General features: G+C 44.4%; 1 pseudogene across 1 annotated transcript; it reads left to right on the forward strand.

Annotated features, from left to right (window-relative positions):
- Window positions 1-1,904: 1,904 nt before the first annotated feature.
- LOC308233564 (lysine-rich coiled-coil protein 1-like) lies at window positions 1,905-17,378 on the forward strand (annotated as a pseudogene). Its single transcript has 2 exons — window positions 1,905-1,913; window positions 16,618-17,378. The product of its transcript is annotated as a lysine-rich coiled-coil protein 1-like (transcript).
- The last annotated feature ends 9,541 nt before the right edge of the window (window positions 17,379-26,919 follow it).

A 26,919-nucleotide genomic window follows, 5' to 3' on the forward strand; every position in this document is an offset into this window, starting at 1 on the left:
CTCAGAGGTAAGTATTGTTAATATTTTTCCAGAATCTTTGTATAATCTGTATTTTATTTATTTTTGTTAATCCTTACCTGAGGATATTTTTCCCCCACTGATTTTTAGAGAGAGTGGAAGGTAGGGATAGAGGGAGAGAGAGGGCGAGAAACATCCACCTGTGAGGGATACATCAATTGATTGCCTCCTCCACTCGCCTGGACCAGAGTCAGGGATCAAGCCTGCAACCAAGGTACTTGCCCTTGACCAGAGTCAGTCTTCGGGCTGGTGCTCTATCCATTTAGCCACACCGGCTAGGGCTTTGTAAAAAATTTTTTAAATAAAAATAAGACCATATTCTACATACTATTTTATATCCTGATCTTTATTTGACAATATAACATTGAACATCTCTTTGTGTCAATAAATTCAGAGCAGAGCAGTGTTCTATTGTATTGGTGTCACTGGGAACCTACTGTTTGACATCGAAGTTGTCTCCAGACTTCAGGTATCACAATTATACATGAGGATTTGGTGAGTCTTTGTGTGTGTCTTGAATTATTTCCTTAGGGTCCCTTGCCTCCCCTTAAAAGACTCCCCCCTTATCATCTTCCCACTCTTGCTTCTCTTTCTGGCCAAACTGAACTTCTTCGGGCTCCTTAAGCACACCAGGCTCTCTCCGTGCTATCTCTGCCTCTGCGCTCTTATACACACGCTCCCTCAACCTGCAATCTCATGCCTAGCTAATCCCTATTCACCTTTCAAACATCACTGTCTCAGACGAGCCTTCCTGACACCCCACCATCACCATTATCACCACAGACAGGCTCAGCTGTCCCTTTCATGGTGGCCACCATCACCTGCCCTTCATTCTACTAGAGCAGGAGTCAGGCTACCATGTAATGTCCTGTTTTCCTGTCTCTCCCCTTCACCAAGTTGTAATGTCCACAGGATAAGGTCATGTCTGTCTTGGTCAGCATACCTGCAACAGTGCCCAGCACACATTGGTGCTCCATAAAACTCTGTAGAACAATGCCCTGGCCAGCGTGGCTAAGTTGGTTGGGCATCGTCCTGTGCACCAAATGTTGCCAGTTTGATTCCAGGTCAGGCCATGTGCCCAGATTGTGGGTTCAGTCCCTGGTCAGGGTGGGTATGGGAGGCAACCCATCGATGTTTCTCTCTCTCCCTTCCTCTCTCTATAAAATCAATAAAAACATATTTTAAAACTTTTAAAAAATCTGTTGAATACGGAATAAATATATTCCTAAGAATAAAACTGCTATGTCAATGGCATGGAGCTTTTAAGCCTTATGATACATTATTGCCAAATTGCTCCCTCAAAATGCCTTCCCAGTTTCCCTCTGCTCCCATAGTGTGTGAACATGCTCATTTCCTCATGTCCTGGATGGCCTTGCAAAAAAATTTGAGGTTTCTGTCCATGGGGCTTTACTTAGGGAGCATTGATTGGAATGATGTGCAGTGGATTATTGAAGAGTCTCAACTCAGTGGGGTATAAACAAGAAAGTTAATTTTTTCCAGTCTCTGCTTTCTTCTGTGTTCTGTAGAATCCCTTTCCCCCGTCATTTCATGACATTTTGGGTAGAAAGTAATGTTCCTGTCACTTTCAGTTATTAAAATCCCAGTCCAGTCAAAACTCCAGATTTGTCTCTGATTCAAAGTTCTTCCTTCCCTGAAGCCTCAGGAGGATTATGGCTCCAGGGACCAGAGGTGGAAGGGGCAGTGTGCTCTCTTTTTTCACTTCTGCTCCTCCTCCTTCCTCTCTGGGTCTAGCTCTCTAGACTTCGGGCAGCGGGAGGCATCTCAGCATGGCAGAGGGGCAGTGGTGGTGAGGAGGCATCCCCGATCTTGGCCTGGTTCATTCTACTCCACTTGAGGCTAGTGACCCTGCTGAAGTGGCAGTCGCCATGTGGAAGGTGAGGTCATGTTTTTGAGCAATGCCCAACTCAGCCTGATTGCCTCTCACTCAAGGACCCATTCAGAGAGGAGGTGGCAAAGTCCTCCTTCAATCTGGGCCATGATCCCTAACCTTCCTTGGGTGGAGGCACCCCTACTTGTTGTGGCAACACTCTGGGTAGCCCACAGCTCCCGACCCTTCTCAGCCCATATCCTTTAGGTGGAACCACAGGAAAGGCTGGCGACTTCTTTGTTCTCTAAGCGCTGATGGGAACTGGGATGGAGGTACCTCCAGCCCTTCCTTCCAGGCCCTCTACTGTCCCTTCTCCCTCCACTGGCATGGGCCACCTCCGTAGGCCTTTTATAGATCTATCCAGATCAGAGTGGCCATGGTCTCTGTGATCACATATGTCTTTTCAGAGGAATTGCCCCTCACACCGAACACTGTGGGCTTGGTAGCTCTGATGCTCTCTCTTCACATCCCCCCATCTTCCTTTATAGAAGCAAGATGGGGGGGACTGTGGGTTGAAGGTGCAGCTGGTTCTGCAACCTGTGCTTTTTAACCACATTGTCATATTGCCAGGATGCGTTGACTCTGCCCCTGGGCAGTTCTCTGTAGAATGCAGAGCTCCTCCGTACCTCTTGTCCACTGCTTTGGTTTGGACCTTGGTCACAGTTCTGGGACACCAGACAGATCCCCATCATAACATTGTTGTAGATGTACCCAGACATAGCCCTCAAGAGCATTTTTGTAATAAGTGCAGAACCAGATTGCACATGTCTGTTTCTTATATCAGCACTGGATAAATGCGGAGGGCAAGACCAGGCCATTTGGAATTAAAGAGAAAATAGCCCCACAGAGCAAGAAAAACAGAGCCTAGAGCCCTACGATGTGGGAGTGGAGGAGAGCAAAGGGTGCACTGGAAGGAGAGTAGACGTTCTTGTGCCTCCAGGGACTTTAGAGTCAGGAGACCTCCCTGTCCAGTCTTGCCCGTTGCCAGGGACAATCAGGTCATGAGAAGCAGAGAGTTGGGGAGAAAGGGACCTTAGTGAAACCTTCTCAACTTCCCTTGATCCTTCAAATGCAAATGTCACATACAATTGAGCTGATGCTCTGGCTGGAGCCCCTCCCTCCCACTGGCACTGGCCATAATAATCCATATGGTTACTTCCCAGAGCCTGCACTTTTACAGGCTGAGTGGTAAGTGCAGCAGTGGCCATGCAGTGGGAGAGGCTGGCCAGGGATTGTTGTCAGCCCCCAGCATCCATGAGAAAAGGAAGTTTGGACAGGGTCTCACTGAAGCAATCATGGTGAGAAGGGCCCTCTCCCTCCAAGCTCTCTCGCATGGTCTGTGGAAATAAGATCCTCAATATTGCAATTGCAGTCAGAATGTTGGGAGCCTTGAAATTCATTAGTCTCGACTTCAGTGGCATTGATTTCTTGTTTAGTGATTAGCTTACCAGAGCCCCTGATGGCATAATCGCTCCATTTACATAATTAAGACATAAATCTTGAGCCTGGGTAGTAGCCAGAACACTAAGGACACTGGACACCAAGGGCAGCAGATGCTTAAAAGCTCGTAGCCACAGTTCCACACTCCCACCAGCTGATCTCATTTACCTCAGTGACTTCAATGGGCTGGCAGCGTCTCCTTAGAAACATATTTTTGAAGATTCGTGACAAGGAGATCAATCCACTTAAACTAGCCTCATAGAGAGGCTGTAATGCTCTTAAAACGTGCTCACAATCTCTTGCTTTTAAGGAATAGAATGTGGTGGAAGTGATGGTGTGTGACTTCCAGAGCTAGTTTATAATGCTTGTGCTTCTCTCTCCCTCCTTCTCTCTCCCCTGTCTCTCTCCCCACTTCTTCTCCCCCTTTCTGCTCCCCTGCTCTAGGGAACCCAACCACCATGTGGTGATGCTACTCAAACAGCCTGTGGAGAGTCCACACTGGGGGAGAAACTAAGGCCTTTTGTCAGGGACTGGCTCACATGAGTGAGCCACCTTGGAAGTGGATCCTCCACCCTCAGACAAGCATCTGATGATGCAGCTCTGGCTGATGTCTTGATGACCATTTCAAGACTAAGCCCCTCCCAAGTTCCTGACTTACAGAAACTGTGAGGATCACGATGTTTATTATGGTTTAAGCCATGGAGTTCTGGGTAACTTGTCACCCCAATAAACAACTCGTACAGAGAGCACTTCTCTCCTCAGTGCTGCTTCTTCAGGTAAGAAATGGTCTGACATTAAGACCCAAACAGCTAAACATGTTTATATTTTGTGACCCAGCAATTTCTCTTGTAAGAATTTATCTTATAAAATATATTTTAAATGTAGAGTCACAAATTTGCCAAATACTTGTATAAATGTGTTCGTTGCAGCACCCTTAGTAATAGTGAAACTGAAAGACATTTAACATTTTCATCAACAGACTCCAATTAAATAAATTATGGAGAAAATCTGAATAATTCCATGTAAACATTAAAGAAATTGAACTAGTAGTAACAAAAAACTCCACATACTTCTGCATGTAAAACTCCAAATCCAGATGGTTTCACCAGAGTTTACCAGTGATTTATGGAAGAAATACTTGAATATACAAATAATGATGAGGAATAAAGAAGTAAGACAACAATTCCCAACTTAAATATTACCTTTTTTAAAAAAAATGTTTTTTATTGATTTTAGAGAGAGGAAGGGAGACAGGGAGAGAAACATTGATATGAGAGAGAAACATCAATCGGGGGATTGAGCTCACAACCTGGGCATGTGCCCTGTCCAGGAATTGAACCAACAACCCTTTTGGTGCATGGGATCATGCTCAACAAACTAAGCCACACAGCCAGGACCTTTAAGTATATAATTTGATATCAAAATCTGACAGAAATGTTAGAAGAAAGGAAAAGTATAAGCAAATCTCACATTTTCAAAAATGTTAGAAACCAAACCTAAATTTATAGAAAGGTATATAACATGAAAAGTTGTGTTTAATGCAAAAATGCAAGGTAATTTACTTTATTAACAGGATAAGGGGGAAAATCATGGTAATCACAATAGATGTGGTAGAATCATTTAAGTGAATAGACAAAGTGCTTTCTTTTATTATTATATAAGACCTTTATTAATAGACTAGGGATCCAGTGCACTAATTCATGCACCTTGAAAGGAACTGTGGGCAACAAGGCTGCAATGGGCACAGGGGCGGGTCTCAGCCTATCCTCCGCACCCCACCATGGCCCCTCCCATCGTGGCCCTCTGCTATCCAGCCCTGCTCCCACCACTACTGGCACCTGCTGACGGTGCTGAGCCACTGGGGCTAGGCCAGCAGCAGGTGCAAAAAGCAGCAGTGGTACGAGCACTGGGTGGGACCGTGGCACACAGGAGCAAAGAATTTTCAGTAACCATCAGAGGCTTACCCCGTTGACAGCAACCAGCACCTTGCCTTGTTCTGGTGCCCCTGCTCACCTGCTCCACCATCCCACCGTGGCCAACACCCACCATGTTCCACGCGCACCCCTTCGTGGTCAGCGCATGTCATAGTGACTGGTTGTTTGATTGTTCCACCGTTTGGTCTATTTGCATATTAGCCTTTTATTATATAGGATGATTGCAATTTATTAGCTTTTTAAAAAAATCATGTTGTAGCCGAAACCGGTTTGGCTCAGTGGATAGAGCGTCAGCCTGTGGACTGAAGGGTCCCAGGTTCGATTCTGGTCAAGGGCATGTACCTTGGTTGCAGGCACGTCCCCAGTGGGGAGTGTGCAGGAGGCAGCTGATCGATGTTTCTCTCTCATCGATGTTTCTAACTCTCTATCCCTCTCCCTTCCTCTCTGTAAAAAATCAATAAAATATATTTTTTAAAAAAAATCATGTTGTAAACTTTTATTACAAACTAGAGGCCCAATGCACAAATTCATGCACAGGCGGGATCCCTCGGGGTGGCCTGCGGGCATTGGGCCCCAGCTCCCACCCCCAGGCTCGCAGCCCCAGCTCGCGCCCCCAGCCTTGTAGCCCCGCAGCCCCACCTGGCACCCTGCCATGGCCTGGAACCACCCCCTCACCTGCTCCACCATCCCGCCATGGGCAATCAATCAGGGCAGGGCCCCCTGCCCAGCTCCCTCAGCACCTGCAAGCCGGGCAATAGTCCCACCCCCTGCCACTGCCACTTGTTGCCATCTGTGGGGTGATCAGCAGGGTGATCGGGCCCCCACGAGCACCTGCCTTGGCCTGGAGCCACCCGCTCACCTGCTCCACCATCCTGCCACAGTCCAGCTCTTGTCAGGGCCCATTGGGGCTAGCAGCACCTCCACTGCCACCCGCTGCCAGCGCCATGTTGCCAATGCCCACCATGTTCTGTGCCGCTCCCTGATGGTCACTGCACATCATAACGAGTGGTCAAACAGTTTGCATATTAGGCTTTTCTTATATAGGATTAGAAATGTAGTTCTTAAAAATCTCAACTTGGCTAGATATAAAACCATTTAAAAACCATTAAGGATATATAGAGAAAAACCTGGCTAAAAAAAAAACCCAAAAATGTTTGTCCATTTGTCATTACCAAAAAGATGTATTTAGATCAAAATAATAAAAAGCCCAAGCTGCATAGATATTACAGATAATTTTAGTTATCTGGTTAACAGGCAAAAGCAACGACTTAAGGTCTCAGCTCCAATATTTTGTTCATTTCTTATCGCTGGAATTTTAGGTCCATTTATTCTTGTTGGGTGACTTAATCAGTTACTGAAAATTCTTTGCTCCTGCGTGCCACGGTCCCGCCCGGTGCTCATACCACTGCCGCTTTTTGCACCCCCTGGTGGCGCCAGCCCCAGTGGCTCAGCATCGTCAGCAGTAGAGATGGTAAACTGGCATTTACTCAGCCCCACCCTGCTCAGCCTTGGGAAAAGACAAATCCTCAGCTGGTGGATGGGCTGCTTTTGTCTTTGCCATCTCGTGGTGTAAGGTTTTCAGGCATCTGCAAAAGTATTAATGTTGAAGTGGCTGCTGAACTTGGGTCTACTCCCCTTGACTTTCCTTATCGTCCGCACTGCTGTCCTCTCTAGGCTGTCTTCAGCAAGGTGGGCGCCTGCAGAATGGTAGTCTATATCATGATACATATACTATCTTAATGGTCTACCTCGCTCCCTGCACCTGGTTGTCAGTACCTTCCACCCTTTCTTGCACAAGAGGGTTGAAATATTGTAGTGATGCCCATAGGGTCTCCACATGTAGTTAGGTTGATGCTGTGGCCTGCAGTGAGGCCAGAATTGTTGGTCTGCCTTTAGGAGTACTCTGCTATCCCTCATTCTTGCCCCTATTCTCACTGCTCTGGTCATTCTTCTGATAATTGCACAGAGGACCCATACCACATGCATGGCATCTATAATAGTTACCTTCTGCTGCTTACTGACTGCCTCACACTGGAAATCCACCATGAAGCACAACATTTGCTGCCTCTGCACCCTTTTCTCCTTTAACAACATCAAACTCCACAGTCTCTCTGCTTCCCACAGTCTCTCTGCTTCCTACACAGTGCAGGTACTTCCTGGGGTTACTTATGCAGTCTAGTCTTTAGCTAAAGTTTAGCAGGTTTGCTGAATGCAAAGCTAATATTTCTTAAATGATGTTTTTGTTCATCAGGCACTAACAGAAAAAAAATTATTAAAAACATTTTATAATAGCATAAAAAATATCAAGTACCTAGGAATTCAACTTTCTTGCATTAAGTTGCTAATAAAGACTTTTGCAAAAATGTACATGTGTAGCAATCTCTATGCATCAGATCTTCAAATAAAATTTGAGATAATTAACATCTTTATAATATTGAGTCTTCTAATCTACAAATTCAACATACCTCTCCATCTGTTTAAGTCTTATTCAATGTCCTTTAATAAAAGTAGAGTTTTTCTTGTAGAAATCTTGCTCTTCTTAGATATTTCCTAGGTACTTGACATTTTTGGTGTTATACAGAATATTAAAAAGACATGTACTCAAGGGTCGTGATTTAATACAATGCATAATTTTTCCTACTTAATGAAGGACATTCTTAAACGAAACTGGCATTTTTTAAACTGTGGTACATTGTGGTGAATACAACAATGACTTCTAGTACCATCTGTTGCTAATGCCAGGATTCTCATTTAGACAGTTGTGACCTCATGAATTCCTAAAAAGGTCTTAGAGATTCCTTGGAGCAGCACACTACACTGCTATAGAAGATGCATGCCCCCGGGTACCAGTAACGTCTATAGAAATATTTTCAGAGCATTACTTATAGTAGTCCCAAATTAGACATAACCCCAAAGTCCTTCAACTGTAAAATGAATAATAAACTATACTCATTAGTGGAATACTATAGCATTGAAAATGAAATACTTACAGCTACATGGAACGGTTTGCCACACCCAAGCCACCCACACTGGTAGCAGGTGGAGGATGCATGTGAGAGCTCGGGGATTGAGGAAGAGAATGGGTTTTAATCACTTTAGAACCTGGCAAGAGCCAAGGTTCCAGCAACAGATATTTGGATTTCCATTTCCTTGGGCCTGGGGAGAAATTGGAAATTTTCTCGTTTTCAGAGAGGTGGAGGGAGCTTAGCCAGCAGAAGGTCATGAACCTGCTGGGAAGAGGTTCTAACTGCCTGTTTTGTGTAGGTCTAAAAAGGGATCTGCCTGATCCTTGAACTAGTGGTCCAGAGGTTCTGGGATCAGCACTGGTGGAATTTCACCAAGCACCATCTATGGATTGACTAAGAAACAAAGAAATATCCTCCTCACACCTGAACAGAGGAGTAGTACTTGCCAGTTCAATCACAGCTGTTTCAAAAAAAGCTGAAATTATGGTGTGTTCCACCACGTATCAATGTGACACCACGCATGGCAACTCAAGCAGCCTGCCCTATCTGGGGCTCTACTTAATGATATGATCACTGAAGTATCCAGGGGGATATGAACTTATGAACTAAGGTCTGAAATTTACTTTGAAATACATAAAAAAATAAGTAAAGCCCCTCTGAAGTGACCTTACCTGAAGACAGGGTCATTGTAGAGCTCATACAGTTAAAATCAGGTTATCAGGGTAGGTGAAATCCAATATGACAGGTGTCCTTATGAAGAGAGAAATTTGGACACAGACACACATGAAGGATGACAATGTGGAGAGGCACAAGGAGAAGACAGCCATCTACAAGCCATGGAGAGAGGCTTGGAACAGGTCCTTTCCTCGCAGCCCTCACAGGAACCAACTGTGTTGACACCTTGATCTCAGACTTCCAGCCTCCAGAGCTGTGAGACAATACATGTCTGTAGTTTAAGCATCACAAAATGTTCACTTAGAACAAAGAAAAGTCAACTTTGTTACAAATAGCTGTTCAATTCCTAGAAATCCAATGACTAGATAATTCCACAGAAAATATCAAATGGGCAATCTCCACAGTAACAATAGCACTTAACACACAGCACACCTCTACATGTTGACTTGGAAATTCCACTTTGGAATAATTTATTAAAAATAATAATAGCAATGTATAAATATATATGTGCTTACTTCACTTTTGGTTGTAATGACATAAAATTAGAACACACCTGACTGTCCACCTCAAGACACATCATACTTAAAATGCCAAAGGTCAGAGACAAAAAGAGAAGTTTAAAAGAAGCAAGAGAAAAGCAGTTAGTTAGCTACAAGGAAGTTTCCATAAGACTGTCAGCTGATTTTTCAACTTGGCAGGCCAGAATGAACTAGCAAGAAATATACAAAGTGATGAAAAGCAAGGACCTACAACCAAGATTACTCTACCCAGCAAAGCTGTCATTTAAAATTGAAGGTCAGATAAGGAACTTCCCAGACAAGAAAAACCTAAAGAAGTTCATCACCACCAAACCAGTATCATATGAAATGTTAAAGGGTCTTCTTTAAGAAGAAGAAGGAGAAGAGAAAAGATTAAAAATATGAACAATGAAACGGCAATAAATACATATCTATCAGCAACTGAATCTAAAAAACAAATAATCAGAACAGAAACAGACTCACAGATATAGAAAATATTTTGATAGTAGCCAGATGGGCAGGGAATTGTGGGGATGGTAAAAAAGGTAAAGGGATTACAAAGTACAAATTGGTAGTTATAGAATAATGATGGGGATATAAAGTACAGCATAGGGAATATAGTCAATAATATTGTAATAACTATGTATGGTGTCAGATAGGTATAAGATTTATCAGCATGATCACTTAGCAAGTTATATAATGTCTAACCCAGGGGTGGGCAAACTTTTTGACTCGAGGGCCACAATGGGTTCTTAAACTGGACCGGAGGGCCAGAACAGAAGCATGGATGGAGTGTTTGTGTGAACTAATATAAATTCAAAGTAAACATCATTACATAAAAGGGTACAGTCTTTTTTTCTTTTTATTTCAATAGTTTTATTCATTTCAAACATTTTAACAAGAAGAATGTAAACACTAATTATTATAATTTGAAACTTCAAAAAATGGACGAATCATAGCACAATAACATACCTTATATTGAAGATGGCAAAGGCAAAATAAAATTGCCTAACAAAGGAAAGGTACAAAAGCCTTTCAAATTAAACTTAAATATAATAAAATAATTTAAAACTAAAACAAATAGAAAAGAACAAAATGTGTAAACAGTAAATTAAATATTTTCTGTAGTGCAACTTCCAAATTATGCCCGGGATGTAGATGTAGATGGCAATGTAGACTGGGTTGAAAGGTTTTTGGTCTTTAAAACATCAACTTCAGTGGGAACAGTGTTGTTGGTCTCTTTTTTTAGCTAATGCATCAAAGTCTGGAGTTAGTTTTGTTGTGGCTATTCTCAGGATAGATCTGAGGTGTTCGTCAGTTAAGCTGGATCTGTGAGGGGCTTTGTTGATGTTCATGACGCTAAATGTCTGCTCACAAACATAGGTTGACCCAAACAGCACCAGTATCTTCTGTGCCATCCTCCGGATGTTTGGAAAGTGGCTTCATTAAATGAAGCACAAAAATCTCTTAGTTCAAGAGAGCTGAATTTCTCCTTTAAGACAAAGTCAGACTGAAGATCGATGAGTTCCAGTTGCACCTCTTCTGGTGCTGTTTCAGGGTTTTGTGACAAAGGACAGGCCACCAGTTGAAGTGACTGGTCAATTTTTTCAACATCAGAAAACCGACGACAGAATTCTGCATGCAGGTGATCCAGTGATTTGCTGTATTTCTTCACGTTTTGGATGGTCTCCTTCTGTGTGGCTAGTGTGGCAAAATGAGTGAAGACTTTGTCTGAAATTTGTCTGGAAAAGAAAATCAGCTTCGATTTAAAGGCTTTCACATTAGTGTACATGTCATGTACATACTGATCTTTTCCCTGTAGCTTCACATTTAGCTCATTCAAATGTGAAAATATATCTATAGCAAATGCAAAGTCACACAGCCAATTCTTGTCACTCAGCTCAGTAAATTCGTCAGACTTCCCCTTTAATTTCAAAAATGCACCAATCTCTTCTTTGAGCTCCCACACTCGTTGGAAAACTTTGCCCAAACTCAACCAGCGGCCATGAGAGTGGTAAAGTAAGTCGTGGTGATCCGCATCAGTTTCTTCCAGAAACTTAATAAACTGACGGTGCTGAAGTCCCTTTGCTTGAATGAAATTAACAAGCTTTATGACTGGATTAACAACATAATTAAGTTGTTAATATAGACTTGCACAATGATTCCTGGTGAATAATACAGTGAAGAAAAATAACATCTTGGTTTACGTCATTACTTTCATCCAATGCTAGTGAATAAAACTTAAAGAACTCTGCCTTACTATTTAACTTGCTGGCCAAGTCTTCATCAATCAGTTTTACTCGACAAGTCACTGTCCTGTGCAATAAGCTGAGTTTTTCAAACTTGCCTTTGCTCTCTGGACACAAGAGACCTGCTGTCTCTATCATACATTCTTTCAAAAACTCACCTTCAGAGAGAGGTTTGCTAGCTTTTGCTAATTTGAATGATAGCATAAAACTTGCTTTGGTAGTTGTCTCTTGAATTGCAGTTTGTCTGTGAAAGACATTTTGCTAAGCCTGTAATTTAGCCATCAACCTCTGTGCAGTAGCCTCCCGTTCTTGAGGTGACTGCTTGCTAGCATAGTTGCCATGCTTTGTGGCAAAGTGACGGCTGAGATTGTACTCTTGGAAGACTGCAAGTGTTTCCTGGCATATCAGACATACCGGCATTGATCGGACTTCGGTGAAAAAATATTTTGTTGTCCACTCCCTCTTAAACACTCGGCATTCACTGTCCACTTTCCTTTTCTTTGGCCCACTCATGTTTAATATTGGGCTAAAACCAACAGTACCGTTCTCTTATTAAATTCTTTACTAAAATAAGACTGTAAAGTATAAAAACAAATGATTAAATTTGCTCTACTATAACATTTTTGGTCTTCTAAAAAATATATATATAACAAAATCATCTGAAAAAGTTCAGACATGGGACAGAGGCACACCCTGACCATAGAGAACAACCCCTTTCCTCCATAGGAAACCTGTGTATCTTTCACACAGGCCCTTTGTTTATGGTAACACACATAGCTGCACATTGCTGTGTCTTCCAGACACACTTGTATGGGAGGTGCTAGGGCAGTGCAAAACATGGGTAACCAGTAGTTACCACTAGCACTTCCATTACTGGCAAAAAACAGCCGCAGTGCATATAGTGTGAAAGAGCCCATTATCAATGTCAGATTGCATCCACTGGACTCTATAAAAACAACCAAGTGCCACTTTTAAATGCCCATTGCAACAGTTTTTCTTATTAAAAGCTGGAAATGGCAGGATATTTATATATATACCCCTACTGTGACAGCCTGGCAGAGCATTACAAAGGAGAAAACCCAGCATCTGGTGATGTCCATAAGTACAAGACTCCAGGCTGTCATTACCAGGAAAGGGTTTCATCCAAGTATTAGATATGAACATTTGATTTTCAGTTTTTCATTTGTCCAATTACTTCTGAAACCCTGAAATTAAGCGATTTTGTAATAAAATCTTTAGTTCATCACATTTCTATACAATCTTTTTGTTCAACCCACTGAATTAGGGTTCGTTCACACTAGACGTGCTGCCGTTGCAGTGTGGTGCAGTACTGCAATGCAGCGCAGCTAGGGTTAATGCAGGGTACACAGGTTTCCATCATGTTTGCGTTGATGCTAATGTGCAGTGGTGCATGTTAACACAAATGCCCTGTAGCACGCATTTTTACAGGCGCAAGGGGGAGAAGCAAATGCAGCGCAAAATGCATTTGTTTTGCCGCTAACACATGCGGTTAGTGGCCACGGTAGCGTTACTGAGACCGCATCCGTATCAGCAAAAAAATGCAGCCACAGCATGGCTAGTGTGACATGTCCTCTGCGTGTCTTTTTCCCTGCTGCGTGCGTCCGCAGTGGGAAAAAAACTGCAGTGGATACAAGCCCTAAAAGCTGAAAGTCTTTGTTGTTTTATTAACAAGTCATTGTGATGTACAGAATGTGGGAACAGGAAAAAATTGTGTTTGAGTAGAGCTCTTAATCTTACCTCAGAAAGGCTCTGATACTGTGCTCTCCAGGGGCGTGTCTCCCTACATCACCACAATAACATGTCTACGCATTCCCAGGGTGATGTCGGGAGACGCGTCCGTGGGCATTACAAGAAGCCTCTGGAAGATTGAGAGGTTGTTCCTTCTACTGAATGGGTAGATATAAATCCGCCCACTCAGAAGAAGGAGCTGCGGCTGTGTTTCCCGACGTTGCCATGTTAACACTGCTGCTGGTGAAGGAGCGGAGGGGAGAGCAAGAGAACCCTCTGCTCTTTCGGCTCCGCAGGCCGGATAGAACAGCCTAACGGGCCAGATCCGGCCCGCGGGCCATAGTTTGCCCACGGCTGGTCTAACCACTGGATTGTACACCTGAAGTTCATATAATATTGTATGTCAACTGTAATTGAAAAATAAAAAATAATTTAAAGGAAAAAAAAAAAAACAAAGAAACAAGGAAGGAACCTAGAGTCAGGCCAGGAAGGCAAGCTGAAGGAATGAAATGTGCTCACTAGTTCCTCCTGACAGCTGACCAACAGTGGGAATGAGAACAGAACTGGGGTTCAGTCTGGTGAAGAAACTGGGATTAGTTCATTAAAAATCCTGATCTTAGCGGGCCGGGAGAACAAGAAACAGCAGGTGGGTGTGGGAATATGAAGATTCCAGAGTCAGAATAGCCTGGGTTTGAAAATTCTGGCTGTTTTACTACCTGTGAGGGTGGGCAGATGCCTCATTCTATCTTGTCTTGTAAAATGGAAATAATGATCTTCACCTTCTAGGTTTGATGAAAGGAGCAAAGGAATGATGTATGTAAAATATATACTGTAGATGCTCAACAGTGACAAGTGTTATTATTAGCATCTCTGTGTACATATATCCATTCACAGCAGGTGCTCAGCAACGATGACCATCATCATTAGTGCAGTGTTTTCCTAGTCTTCCCTGGAGATGAAAAGGGAGAGAGAAGCTTGCTTCTGCCCTCTTTGCTTTCTGTCCCACAAACCCTTGTGCTTCATCTTTTATTGTTTCTGCATGCAGCTCAGGAATGCATCCCTTAGACAGCTCAAATGGCAGGAAGCCAGGGAAAGAACCCATCACAACAGTGTCCTGATAATAACTAATCTTGATTCACATATGCATATGACTCATGTGGGCACTGTGCCAATAGAGACATCAGGATCTGGGAACCAAGTTTCAGCCTCTGGTCCAGAGCTAGATTGTGGTGTGTGTGTGTGTATGTGTGTGTGTGTGTGTGTGTGTGTGTGTGTGTGAAAGAGAGAGAGAGAGAGAGAAATGCCATGGTTACTGTCGATATTGCTCATTTGATATTTTCTGTGGAATTATCTAGTCATTGAATTTCTAGGAATTGAGCTGCTATTTGTAACAAAGTTGACTTTTCTTTGTTCTAAGTGAACGTTTTGTAATGCTCTCTTTCCCTCCTAACATTTTTTCAAAATTTCAAATATATAGCAAAGTTGAAAGAATTGTGAACACCCATAAGTTCAGCACCTCAAATCTACCTATCATCAACATTTTACTATACTTTTATTTTTATTATGTATCATCTGTCTATCTAAACCTCTAATCACCCATCAATCCAACTGCATTAGTTTCCCAGGACTGCTGCAGCAAAGTACCAGAGACCAGGTGGCTTAAACCACAGACATGCACTGTCTCACAGCTCTGGAGGCTGGAAGTCTGAGATCAAAGAGTCAGCAGGGTTGGTTCCTGTGAGGGCTGTGAGGGAAGGACCTGTTCCAGGCCTTTCTCCGTGGCTTGTAGATAGCTGTCTTCTCCCTGTGCCTCTTCACATTGTCATCTTGCATGTATGCCTGTGTCCAAATTTCCCTCATTTTTAAAAAAATGTATTTTTACTGATTTCAGAGAGGAAGGGAGAGGGAGAGAGAGCTAGAAACATAAATGATAACAGATCTCTTTCACACCCCACACTGGAGATAGAGCCCACAACCCGGGCATATGCCCCGACCAGGAATTAAACCTTGACCTCCTAGTTCATAAGTCGACACTCAACCACTGAGCCATGCTGGCTGGGCCAAATTTTCTTCTTTTATAAAGACACCAATCATATTGGATTTGGCCCCCCCCCCCCCCCCCTCACCACCAATGACCTGATTTTAACTGTATGACCTCTGTAATGACCCTGTCTTCAGATAGGGTCACTTCGAAGGGACTTGTAACATGTGGATTTTGGTGGGATGTAACCCAACCCATAGCATCTACTTATGTTTTGATGCATTTCAAAGTAAATTTCAGACCTTAGTTCACATCCCCCTGGATACTTCAGTGATCATGTCATTAAGTAGAGCTCTATATCTGTTTATAGCTTTTTAATGTAAAATTTGCATATAATAAAATATTCAAATAAAAGGGACAGAAAGTGGGAGAGAAGGCTGGTTTGTTTCACACACAGGTAGAGTTAAGAAGGAGGCAATATCATGATATTCAAAATGTTATTCATGAAAATCAAAGTGATGACCTTCGGGTTCATGTAGTTCATTCCTAGAGGCATTTACATAGGACACCAGCTCTGAGAGGCTGTATGGCTGCTGTCATCCACCTGTATCCCACAGGCTGATCTGGTTGGATGGGTGAAGCAGCAGGGGAGGGTAAAGCCTGGGAATCAGATCGGTTGTTCGTGGATCCCCTCACCTACAGGATGAGCTACCCCAACCACCCCAGAAAGAAGAAAGCCTCCTGTATTTTAAAGACCCTTGAAACCCCTTCCCTACTGCTTGCCACCCTGTCTCTTTCAAAAGGACAACTTTATGGCTCACATGCTCACAGTCTTTATGGTCAGAGAAGTCTTCGCTGGGTCATGGTGTCAGCGCCAGCCAGTCAGCTGCTGCTGGTAGCAGCAACTTCCCCTCAGGAATCCTGGTCTCTGCCTCCTCCTCCCACCCTGCCTGTCATCCCTGCCTCTCTGTCACCTCCACCTGGGCCTATCACCCCGCCAGAGGTTTGGCAGGGAGATCGACAGTAGTTGTAGATTCAGGCCCCTGCCCCTCAAAGGCTCCCCAGTTGTTGCACAGTCTCACTGTTTGGGGAAAGTTTATGCTAGAAAACTGAAGGCAATTAATGTGTGCATATGATCAGATTTCTCCACCAAGTTCTCAGCCTGATAAGGAAAATCGCTTGTTGTCATCCTAACGGAGCATTCAAAGAAGACATCTGACTCTTTTTAAGATGAACTTGAAGATTATATCAAAGTGCAGAGAGCCAGAGGCTTAGAACCAAAGACTTGTTTCAGACAGATGAGAGAGGACTATTTGGAAACCTGTAGGTACAAAGAAGAGGTTGATTTCAGACCCAGGTACAGAATGTTTGATCAAAGACTCCCAACTGAAACCATCCAGACCCACCCAAGACCGTGTAATATTTCACAAAGAGTGGAAATACAGTTACCTCAGTGCCTACCAGCTCATGACAGCAGGCTGAGACTAGACTCCCTGAGCTACTGTCAATTCACCAGGCACTGTTTCTCAGAAAAACCAGCATCCCTAAACTGTAGTCAGCAAGAGTATAATTACAGCTCATACAGTATAGAATCTAGAGTTTGCAAGTACCTCTCAGAAAACAGTACCAGTGCCCATAAAGCCAGTCACAAATGGACATAGCAGAAGAGAAAACGGCACCCAGAAGAAGGCAGAGAGAAATCAGAGGAAAAGCAGCCCAAGCATAAGAGGAAAACAGGTTGTGACGAAATAGATTTAGACAAACACAAGAGCACCCAAAACAGCAAAACAGAGGTAGAAACAAGATTAGTACAAAAAAGCTTAAGCATCGAAGGAAGAGAAAAAGATTAGCTGTAGCCTCTAAGAAAGAGGATCATATGCGTAGAAGAGAGAGAAAGGAACAAGGCAACGAAAGGGCAGAGGAGGAAGTGCTCTGGGACCAGTCTATCCTTGGCTTTTGAAGCTCTTGAGTTGATTCTCCTGAGTTTAAACTGAAAAATTATTGAGGCGCTTGGTTTTATGATGTTCGTGTCCATAGCACTTTTCTCATGGAAACAGGTACTTTCACTTCTAACAAAGGCCAGGGGAACAGAAAGTATTTAGGCCTTGGCTGGGTAGCTCAGTTGGTTGGAATGTGGTCTCAATAAGCCAAGCTTTCAGGTTCCATCCCTGGTCAGGGCACATACAGAAAGCAACCAATGAATGCACAAATAGGTGCAGCAACAAACTGATCTCTCTCTCTCTCTCTCTCTCTCTCTCTCTCTCTCTCTCTCTCTCTCTCTCTCTCTCTCCCCTTCTTCTGTCTCTCTTCCTTCCTCTCTCTCTCAAATTAATTAATTAATTTTAAAAAAAAGAGAAGTCTTCTCTGAAGTTCACTGGACATTGTACTGTTCTATTAAACTCCCTTTCCTTGATAGGAGCAGGAAACAGGAAGGCACCCTTCTCTGAATAAAGCACTCCTAACAGGACTGTAGGACACCTCTTCAGCCTTCCATGTAAAAGTCCCAACCTCAGAGGGGGCCTAACAGCTCTGCCCTAATCACGAGCAAGTGGCCTGTCCTGCCCCAGCCTTACCCTACCCTTCCATCCACTACCTCCACAGAAATGACAGAGGAGGGAGAACAGACAGCATCTACTGCAGGACTCAAGTTTGGGGATGTGCCTCCTGCTACTGTCATTGCCTATTGCCTTTAAGTCTGTGTTACTAGCCACAGTGGCCTTGGAGGGTGGTTATTGAAAGCATCCCTCTCCTTGAAAGCTGGCCAGCTCTTTAGGCTGAGCTACTTCCTTCCCATTACCCAATGCTGAAGTTGAAGTTAGGTTGGTTTTATGTCCATTGGAGGAATTCTCACTCCACAGCTTTACCATTCAAGGCTGCTGCCCTGGGTTGGCCCTTCCCATTATGTCTATTGCATAACAAGCTCCTTTGTTCCTGGCTAAGTGTTAATATTACTCAAATGTGACAATGCTCCCTCTGTTCTCCTCCTCCGGACACATCAGCGTCAGCCTTTCCATACCACCCCACCATGAAAACCAAATCAGCAGGAGCCTGCTGGAAATTGATTCATGATGCTGGAGAAACTTGCTCTGGATGCTAAAGAAATGCCCATTATTGGCACCTTCTCTTGACTGTTTCAATATTGCTGAAGGCCCTGTTGCTTTGTCAGCCATACAAGTAATGAGCTGTTAAGCATTACTACTTCTGCCAATTGCATGGTCATTTCTGGACTCACTTAAGTTTCCCTGGAGCTATAGATTGCCAAGCAAGGAGTAACCTGAAGAGGTCATTGGGTCTACCCTCCTCCAACTTCTTGGCTAACTGAACCACCTATCTATCCACTGTCCAAGAGAAGGTGTTATCTATTATCCCTTCAGTCCTCATAAGATCCCCAATGAATGAGGTGTTCCATTCCCATTTCACAGATTTAAAAAAGAATGTTTGAAAGGAACACAAGGCTAGTAAATGGTGCACTGGCTAGGAATCCAGATTTAGGACTAATTTTATTCCCCCGGACTAGCCCTGAAGATTTAGAGAAAACAGTTCAAGGTCATCTTCTCTTCCTCTGCTTTTCAGCTACCCCTGACAAAGAGGAGTAGGGCTTGAACAGGGAGCTTTGGTCACAGAAGCAACCAGAATCTCAAGTCTTACCTCTGTGGAGCAAAAAGGGAGCGGAGCAGGGGGAGGGGGGGTAGTAAGCACGACTGATTTGAGCTAGCAGCAAATCCTCAAGACTGTGTTGAGAGCACAGCCCCTGAAGCCAGGGCTTTTCTTTACTACCCTCCATGGTGAAGGAAAAGAGAGGCACTGTGATGTGCAGACTCATTGGTCCCCAGCCCGAGCTGCAGTATCCTATCGAGGTCTCCTGACAGAGTGGCAGCCAGGCTGCGGAGCTTGGGTTACACGTGGAGGACTGCAGGACTTCCTTGAGAAGTCGCTGGATGCCCCCAGGACTGTGCCCATCCTTTGCCTGCCTCTTTCTGTGAGACAAGGCTCTCTGAGTTTAGGGAGCAGGGCCCTCTTCCTAAGCTGGAGGACAGGGGGTGACCTCCCCCATTTTGATTCCCAACTCCCAAACATCCCTGCTAATGCCTTATGGCACATTTGGATTTGGGGGTGGGCTTGGCTGTGTCTTAGTCTGTTCAGGCTGCTATAACAGAATACCACAGACTGGGTGGCTTATCAACAACAGAAATTTATTTCTTACAGTTCCAGAGACTAAAAGTTTAAGACTATAGTGCCTTTTTGTTGGGTTCTGGTGAGAGCTTACTCCCAGATTTCACATAGCCAACTTCTTCTATCCTCGTGTGGCAGAAAGAGAGAGAGGAAGCAAGTTCTCTACTGACTCTTGACACTAATCCCATTCAGGAGGACTCCACCCTCATGAGTTCATTTAATCCTAACTACCTCCCCAAACCCCCACCTTCTAATATCATCACATTGGGTGGTAGGGGTTCAACACTGAATTTGGGAAATTCACAAATATTCGTTCTACAACAGCTGGAAGGTTTTTTACTTTCCTTTTGTATTTTCTGCTTGCCACAAGAGCTATTCCCATAGCCAGGCTCTCTCATTGTGTTTGGAGAGGTAAGCTCATCTGAAAAACATTGGAGGTTGTGTCCCCAGGCTTTGCAGCTACCCTGTGCCCCTCCCACCCACCAAAGGGTGCCTTAGTCTGTAGCTTGGGAAGAGCATAAAACCAGGTGGGCTCCCAGGACATAAGAGAAGGCAGGAGTACAAGGGGAGGTGGAGACCTGAGGGTGAGGGATGGGAGAGAGAAAGGCAGGAGAAAGAGGAAGCTAGAGGAAAGAGTGGGGGAGGAAATAGAGGAAGTGGAAAGATAGAAGAGGGGGGAGGATGATAGAAGCTAGGAAGGAATAGAGGGGGAAGAAGGCGTAGATGATAGCAAGTGCTTGCTATGTGAACCCCATCCATTGGTTGCGGGCCACACTGTGTGTTTCTGGGCTGCTACTCGCTCAGGCCTGGCTGAAGCTGACAATGATTTTCCTGGGGGTGATCCAGGCTGAGCAGTAGAAAATAGAAGCTGTTCCAATAGTACTGATAATATTAATAAATAAAAGAGCTAATGTTGACGGTAATTGGGTTGAAAGAAAAGCTCACTGCAGTGAGAGGGAAGCCATTCCAAAGCCCATTTGATTTTAATTTGTGTCTAGTAAGGAAATGTTAAACCCTTAGAAACTGAATTTTCACGCTAGAAGGAACCTTGAGCCTCTCAGAGGCTGTCAGCCACTCATTTTACAGAGAAGGCTCAGAGAGATTACGTGATTTTCTTAACACAACCCTGCAAGTTAATAGCAGAATCTGAGCCGGGAAATATTACCTTCCAATTTGAGAGGCAGCTGCATGCTGCTGAGAGCCCGAGCTCTTACCCCAGCTCCCCTCTCCGCCCAACAGGAGAGGCGTGCTCTTTGAGGGTCTCCTCCATTGAGAACTGTTACAATGGAAGAACAAAGTCCCTTGTCCCTTGAGTGTAGCACGGTTCACTGGGAGCCTCCCTTCCTGCTGCGAGCAGTACCATAAGAACAAAACTCTACAGCAACTAACGATCCCAAGAAGCCACAGCTCAGAGCGCCTGGCTCAAGGGGAAACGTTCCATAAAGTATTCCAGCCCCACCACAAAGACTTGAGATGTTTGCCCTCCATGTGGTGCCAGGCCAGTGTTGTTGTTGTTTTTCCTACTCACCCAGGCCCAGGCTTCTTCCTCCTCCATCAGCCCGGCCATATAGACCTGCACTATCTCATATGGTAGCCACTAACATGGCTATTTACATTGAAATTCATGACATGAAATAAAATTTAAAAGTCAGTTCCCTCTCCTACTCACACTCCAAGTGTGGCCTGTAAGCCAGTGGCTGCCCTAATGGACAGCAGAATCCAGAACATTCCCATCCCTGCAGAAAATGCCATTGGACATTGGCAGTAAAAGGCCCACTTCTGTAGTTTTGCTGTTCTTTGTATGTTTGTCTTGCTGTTTCTACTGAAAACTGCTGTAAGCCCAGCTGGGGGCAGTTGCAGGTCCCTATCTGGCTGTGGAGTGCCCTGCAAGCCCAGAAAGGTGTGTGTCCCCGTAGAACTGCCGCTATGCCTCCTGTTGGAGGAGCAGACGAGTAGGAAGAGGAGACTCTGCACTGCCTGCAGGGGCTGACTTGCTGGTCTCTTTCCTCACCATCATCTCTGACTTTCTCTGTTCCTCCCCAGTGTCCCTGGTGACTAAAAGCTAAGTGGCTTGAACAGCAACTCAGGCTCCCAGGTCCTGCTGAATTGAGCTGAGCACTGGATTTATCACCCACTTCCAAATTGACTCATCCCTCTTCCCCCTTCATGGTTTATTCCTCCATACCATGACCTCAATTTCCAATCCAATATAGGGACTAAAAACCAGGCAGCAACCACAGCAACCTGCACACTGGAATCCAAAAAGAAAAGGCCAGGCTCACGTTTCCGGGCAATAACTGACTTCTAGAAGGAAAGAGGAAAGGACCACTTCTTGCTTCCCCACCAAGTGCTGTTTATTTTGCCAATCAAGCAAAAAGAAACAAGACCAGTGGGAGAGCAAACCCACCTGTTTCCTAAACATTATAGAATGCTCATCTATTTTTGCTTCTACACACCTCTAATTAGGTCAAATGTCTCATGGATTCATTCGCTCACTCACTCATTTTTCTTAACCAAAGCTGCATATCTGAATCACCTGGAGAGCTTTTTCAAAGCATGCAAGCCCAAACTATAGGCAGGCAAACTGAACCTGAGAATGTGGAGAATGGGGAGGGTGTTGAGGGGCATGGAGGGGCATTGGGCCTGGGCTCATATGTCTCCAAAACATTGCCGGCTTATGCTGTTGTTGGCACCTGGGTAGGAAGCCCTGTGTTCATTCATTCCTTCACCATTCATTTATCTGCTCAACAAACATTCCTTGCACAGACAATGGAGTGGTAAGGGCCTGGGAGGGAGAGACTGGAGCGGGCTGGAAGAGGTTAATGGGAGAAAAAGGAGGACCTATGTAATCCTTTCAACAACAAAGATTAAAAACAAACCAAAAAAAAAAAAAAAAAACACATTCCTTGAAAGCAAGGACTGTGTTAGGTGATGGGGAGACAATAGACCATATGCAGAGGTCCTTGGGCTTGGCTGCACATTAAAAACAACTGGAAAGCCCAGCCGGTGTGGCTCAGTGGTTGGGCATTGACCTATGAACCAGGAGGTCACGGTTCAATTCTTGGTCAGGGCACATGCCCGGGTTTCGGGCTCTGTCCCACTTGGGGGATGTACAGGAGGCAGCCCATCAATAATTCTGTCTCATCATTGGTGTTTTAAATCTCTCTCTCCATTCCTCTCTCTGAAATCAATAAAAACATATTAAAACTATAAGAATTCTTTTTTAAAAAACACACCTGGCGCACTTTTGAAAATCCTGATGCCCTGGCCATGCTCCAGAGCAACAAAATAAGAATCTCTTGGGAGTGGGACCGAGGTATCAGCATTTTTAAAGTGCTGCACATGATTTCAATATTTTGGCTTGAGGGTGAAAGAATTCTGTGAAAGCAAGGGCTGGGGAGGATGGGGGTTCTCACTTATCCTTGTTGGGGAGATCAGCAATCTTCCCCATAGAGGATGCAGCACTCATGATACCGTGTTTCCCCGAAAATAATACATCCTCCGAAAATAAGACCTACTTACAGGTTTCCTTCCGAGTGAAATATAAGGCATCCCCCGAAAATAAGGCCCCAGGCTCTGTCTCAGAATGAAAATTAATTTACCGTAAACTGGTCGCTAGGGCCGCCCCTACTGGCATCTAGCAACCAGTGACGTTCCGCGGAGTCCTGATGTCACTGCTGTGTGGAGGCGGAGCAGAGGTCGGAGTGAGTGGTGAGCGCGGGTCAGGAGAGAGGAGGAGACTTTCGCAGATGCGTGTAGAAGAACAGGAGGATTAGAGCGGACGGGACGCGGTGAAGGTGGTGAGTGCTGGTCTGTCTCTGGTGACACTACCTGATGCTCGCGGCCACCTTCATGATGACTGAAGGTTCTCAGTCAGTGGCAGACCCTGCTCCAGCCCAGATCCAGGCCCCAGCAAGCCCAGTGACAGTCCCTAGGCAGGCCCCAGGGGGTAAATGTCTGATAAAGGGGTAGGGGGGATGTCTGGTGAAGGTGTTCAGTGGCACAGGGTTGGGGGGAGGGGGATCACTTAAAATGACACAGGAGGATCAGAGGGGGCAATCAAAATGACACAGGAGGATCAAAAGGGGTTACTAAAATGGTAATCCCCCCTCTGATTCTCCTGTGCCATTTTGATTCCCCTCTCTGACCCCCCCTGTGTCATTTTGAGTGATCCCCCTCCCCCCACCTTGATACCCCAATTCCTTTTTTTTTACCCCTAGAAATGAGCGCAAAAAGAAAAAGCTACTCCGTGGAGTACAAGAAAGGAATCGTGGAAGACTCTTGGGGCCAAAATCTTACTGCTTTCTGCAAAGAGAAGATGTTGAGTATCCAATTGGTCCGAAAATGGTGAGCAGAGTATGGTAACCTCATTGAACAAGTGGACAAGGGAAATGCTAAAAAGCGCAAGTGTGGATCAGGTCGGCAACCATTATTTTCCGAGCTGGAAGACCTGATCTGTGAATGGGTTGTTGACAGGAGAGCAAAGGCTTTGGTTGTGAATAGGGCTCAGATTCAAGAATTTGCCCTTGCAATGGCACCACAGTTTGACATAGCCCCCGAAGACTTCAAAGCATTACAACACTGGCTGGATAATTTCCTTCAGCGAAGCGAACTGTCTTTAAGAAGATCTACAACATTGTTTAGGTTGGAAGATACTCAAGTTATTAAGCGAGCACTTGCATTCAAGTCCTTTATTGATGATGCTGACTTCTCTAAATACAATCTTTCCAACATGATTGCTATGGATGAAACTGCAGTGTTTATGGGCCAATCATCTCAAACAACAATTGAACAGCGAGGTGCCTCCTTAGCGTACATTCCCTCCACTGCTTACGAAAGTGCACGTGTTTCCTGTATTTTGGCAATTCGTCTGGATGGCACTAAAATCCCACCTTTGATTATTTCTAAGGGCAAGAAGGAAAAGATTGAACGTGTTTTGGGCGTTTTTATTCTTGAAACTGAAAAAGCCTGGGCCACACAAGCAGTTATAAGGAAGTGGGTCGATTTAATGCTGCAGCTTGTTATGCGAGGGAGTCACAGAGGTCTGCTAGTCTGGGATGCAGCCAGCACTCACCGCGCTAAAGACATGAAGACATTTCTTCACGAAAGAAAAATAGATCAGATAATGATTCCCGCAGGAATGACGGCCTATCTCCAGACTCTTGATATTGCAATAAACAAGCCATTCAAAGACAATTTGCGCATGGAAATTAATGACTACCTTGAAAATAGAATGGAGAGAAATCAGCGTGGAAACTTTGTGAAACCTAAACTGCAAGAAGTTGTGACTTGGGTGAAGAATTCATGGGAGAAAATCACTGACAGTTGCATTGCAAATGCACTGCGAGCAGGCTACCTTGACAAGAAGTACTCATTTAAAGACAGTGCTATTGCTAAACATGAGAGATTTGGTCCACTGATTCTGAAAGAAATGGAGTCACAAGAAACCCACCAGGAAATTTAGGAATTGGATTGTTATGATGATGTTCCAGAAGATGATGACATGATTGTCATTGAATAAATGAGCAAATTCTTGATACTGTAGGATTCACAGTTTGTCTGGTTTGTGTTGACAACTACCGTACTACCGTACCGTATACAGGTAATAAATTTCCTTTATTTTCATTTAACAATAAATGTGTACCGTATTCTTCTTCATGGAAAAATAAGACATCCCCTGAAAATAAGACCTAGCGTGTCTTTGTGGGCAAAAATTAATATAAGACACTGTCTTATTTTCGGGGAAACACGGTAGCCTGCTAAGTATCTTCAGCATCCTTCATCAGGCAGGGGTTAGTGCAGAGAGGATGGGGAGGACTCACCCACGGATGGTTCAAAGGTCATAGGACTCAATACTGTCCCAAAGAAGGAAGAAACAGCCGCACCTCAGCCCCTCAAGTTGGTGGGACCACAAACTGGAACTTGAAATGGCCTGGCCCCAGGAACCACATTATCTCTGCCTTGAAGCCAGGTGCTCGTATGCTCAGGGAACACCACCATTTCTAGGGGGAGTGGCTATGGGACAAGGCCAGAGGCAGACATCTCTCATCTCATTCTATTATCTGTACTCTTTTGTCAATACTTTTGTTCATGTTTTTTAAACAGCTTTTGAGCACCTAGCATGACTCAGGCATAGACACTGGGAGCTTAGAGATGAAAGCAACCTGGTCCCAACCCCCAGGGAGCTCATAGTCTTGGGCAGGGTACACACGGGGCCTCGGGTGCTTAATCCATAAATCAAGGGCATAAAGAGGGAAATAGCTGAGGCTCCGAAAGAGACGGATATCTTTCATGTCTCTGTGACACTCTGACAGGGGTTGAAATGGAAAGATGCTCCTAATCTAAGCTGATTTCCTAGTGGCTGGTAAATAATGCATATGCTTTCTGGTGCTCCAAGGCTGGACCAATTACCCTTTATTATTCAAAGTAAAACCAGTTGCATGTCTACAGCCAGGAATTCAGCTCTACAACCAGCATTCTGCTGAGCCTGGGGTAGGCATGTGGCAAGACCCCAGCCCACTTTCTTTCACTCTTAAGGGGGCTCTGTCTCTGCTCTGCCTTGTCTCAGGAACAAGGCTATGTGAGAATCTCTACATGGACATAGCCTATGCATTCTTTTCTTTTTTATAAATTTAATGTTTTTTATTGTTGATAGTATTACTGATGTCCCCCATTTTCCTGCCCTGCGCCCCCTTCCACCCACCCCCTGTCCCCCCCTAGGCCTTTACCACACTATTGTCTGTGTCCATGGACTGTGCATCTATGCATATAAGTTCTTTGGTTAACTTCTTCCCATCTCCCCCCACCCCTTCCTCTGAGCTCATTCCTACTTAGAGAGTTTGTCTATGTTGTTATGGTTGTTACAAGCCCAAAGTTCTGACCACAAGCCTTAGAGATGGCCCCGGTTCAGGAAAGTGTCACCAGGCCAACGCTTCCTGGAGCAAGAAGAGTCTTCCAAAGTTGAAGGAGACGGTGAGCAGAGCTTCATTCTCTTCTGCTCGGCACCAATTCCCTTCTATTTTATCAGACAGTTTCCAAAAACTGCAAAGGAGGGCTATGCTATAGAGGGAAGGAAGGCATTTTGGAATTAACAAATAACTAGGTTCAGATACTGGTTATTTCACTTATAATTAAGCTGAGTCATATGAAGTTGATGATATATTTCCATTTCTACCTACATATGCAGAAATTTTATATATTTCAACCTGTAGATAAATTAAATCTCTTTATGCCTCAATTTGTTCATCTGTAAAATGGGGGTAAAGTTACTTATCTGGCAGTATTGTTGTGAAGCTAAGTGAGATGTATAGCAATATGCCCAGACGGCA

The sequence above is a fragment of the Plecotus auritus genome, assembly GCF_963455305.1.
Source record: "Plecotus auritus genome assembly, chromosome: 9".
NCBI classification, from domain to species: Eukaryota; Metazoa; Chordata; class Mammalia; order Chiroptera; family Vespertilionidae; genus Plecotus; species Plecotus auritus.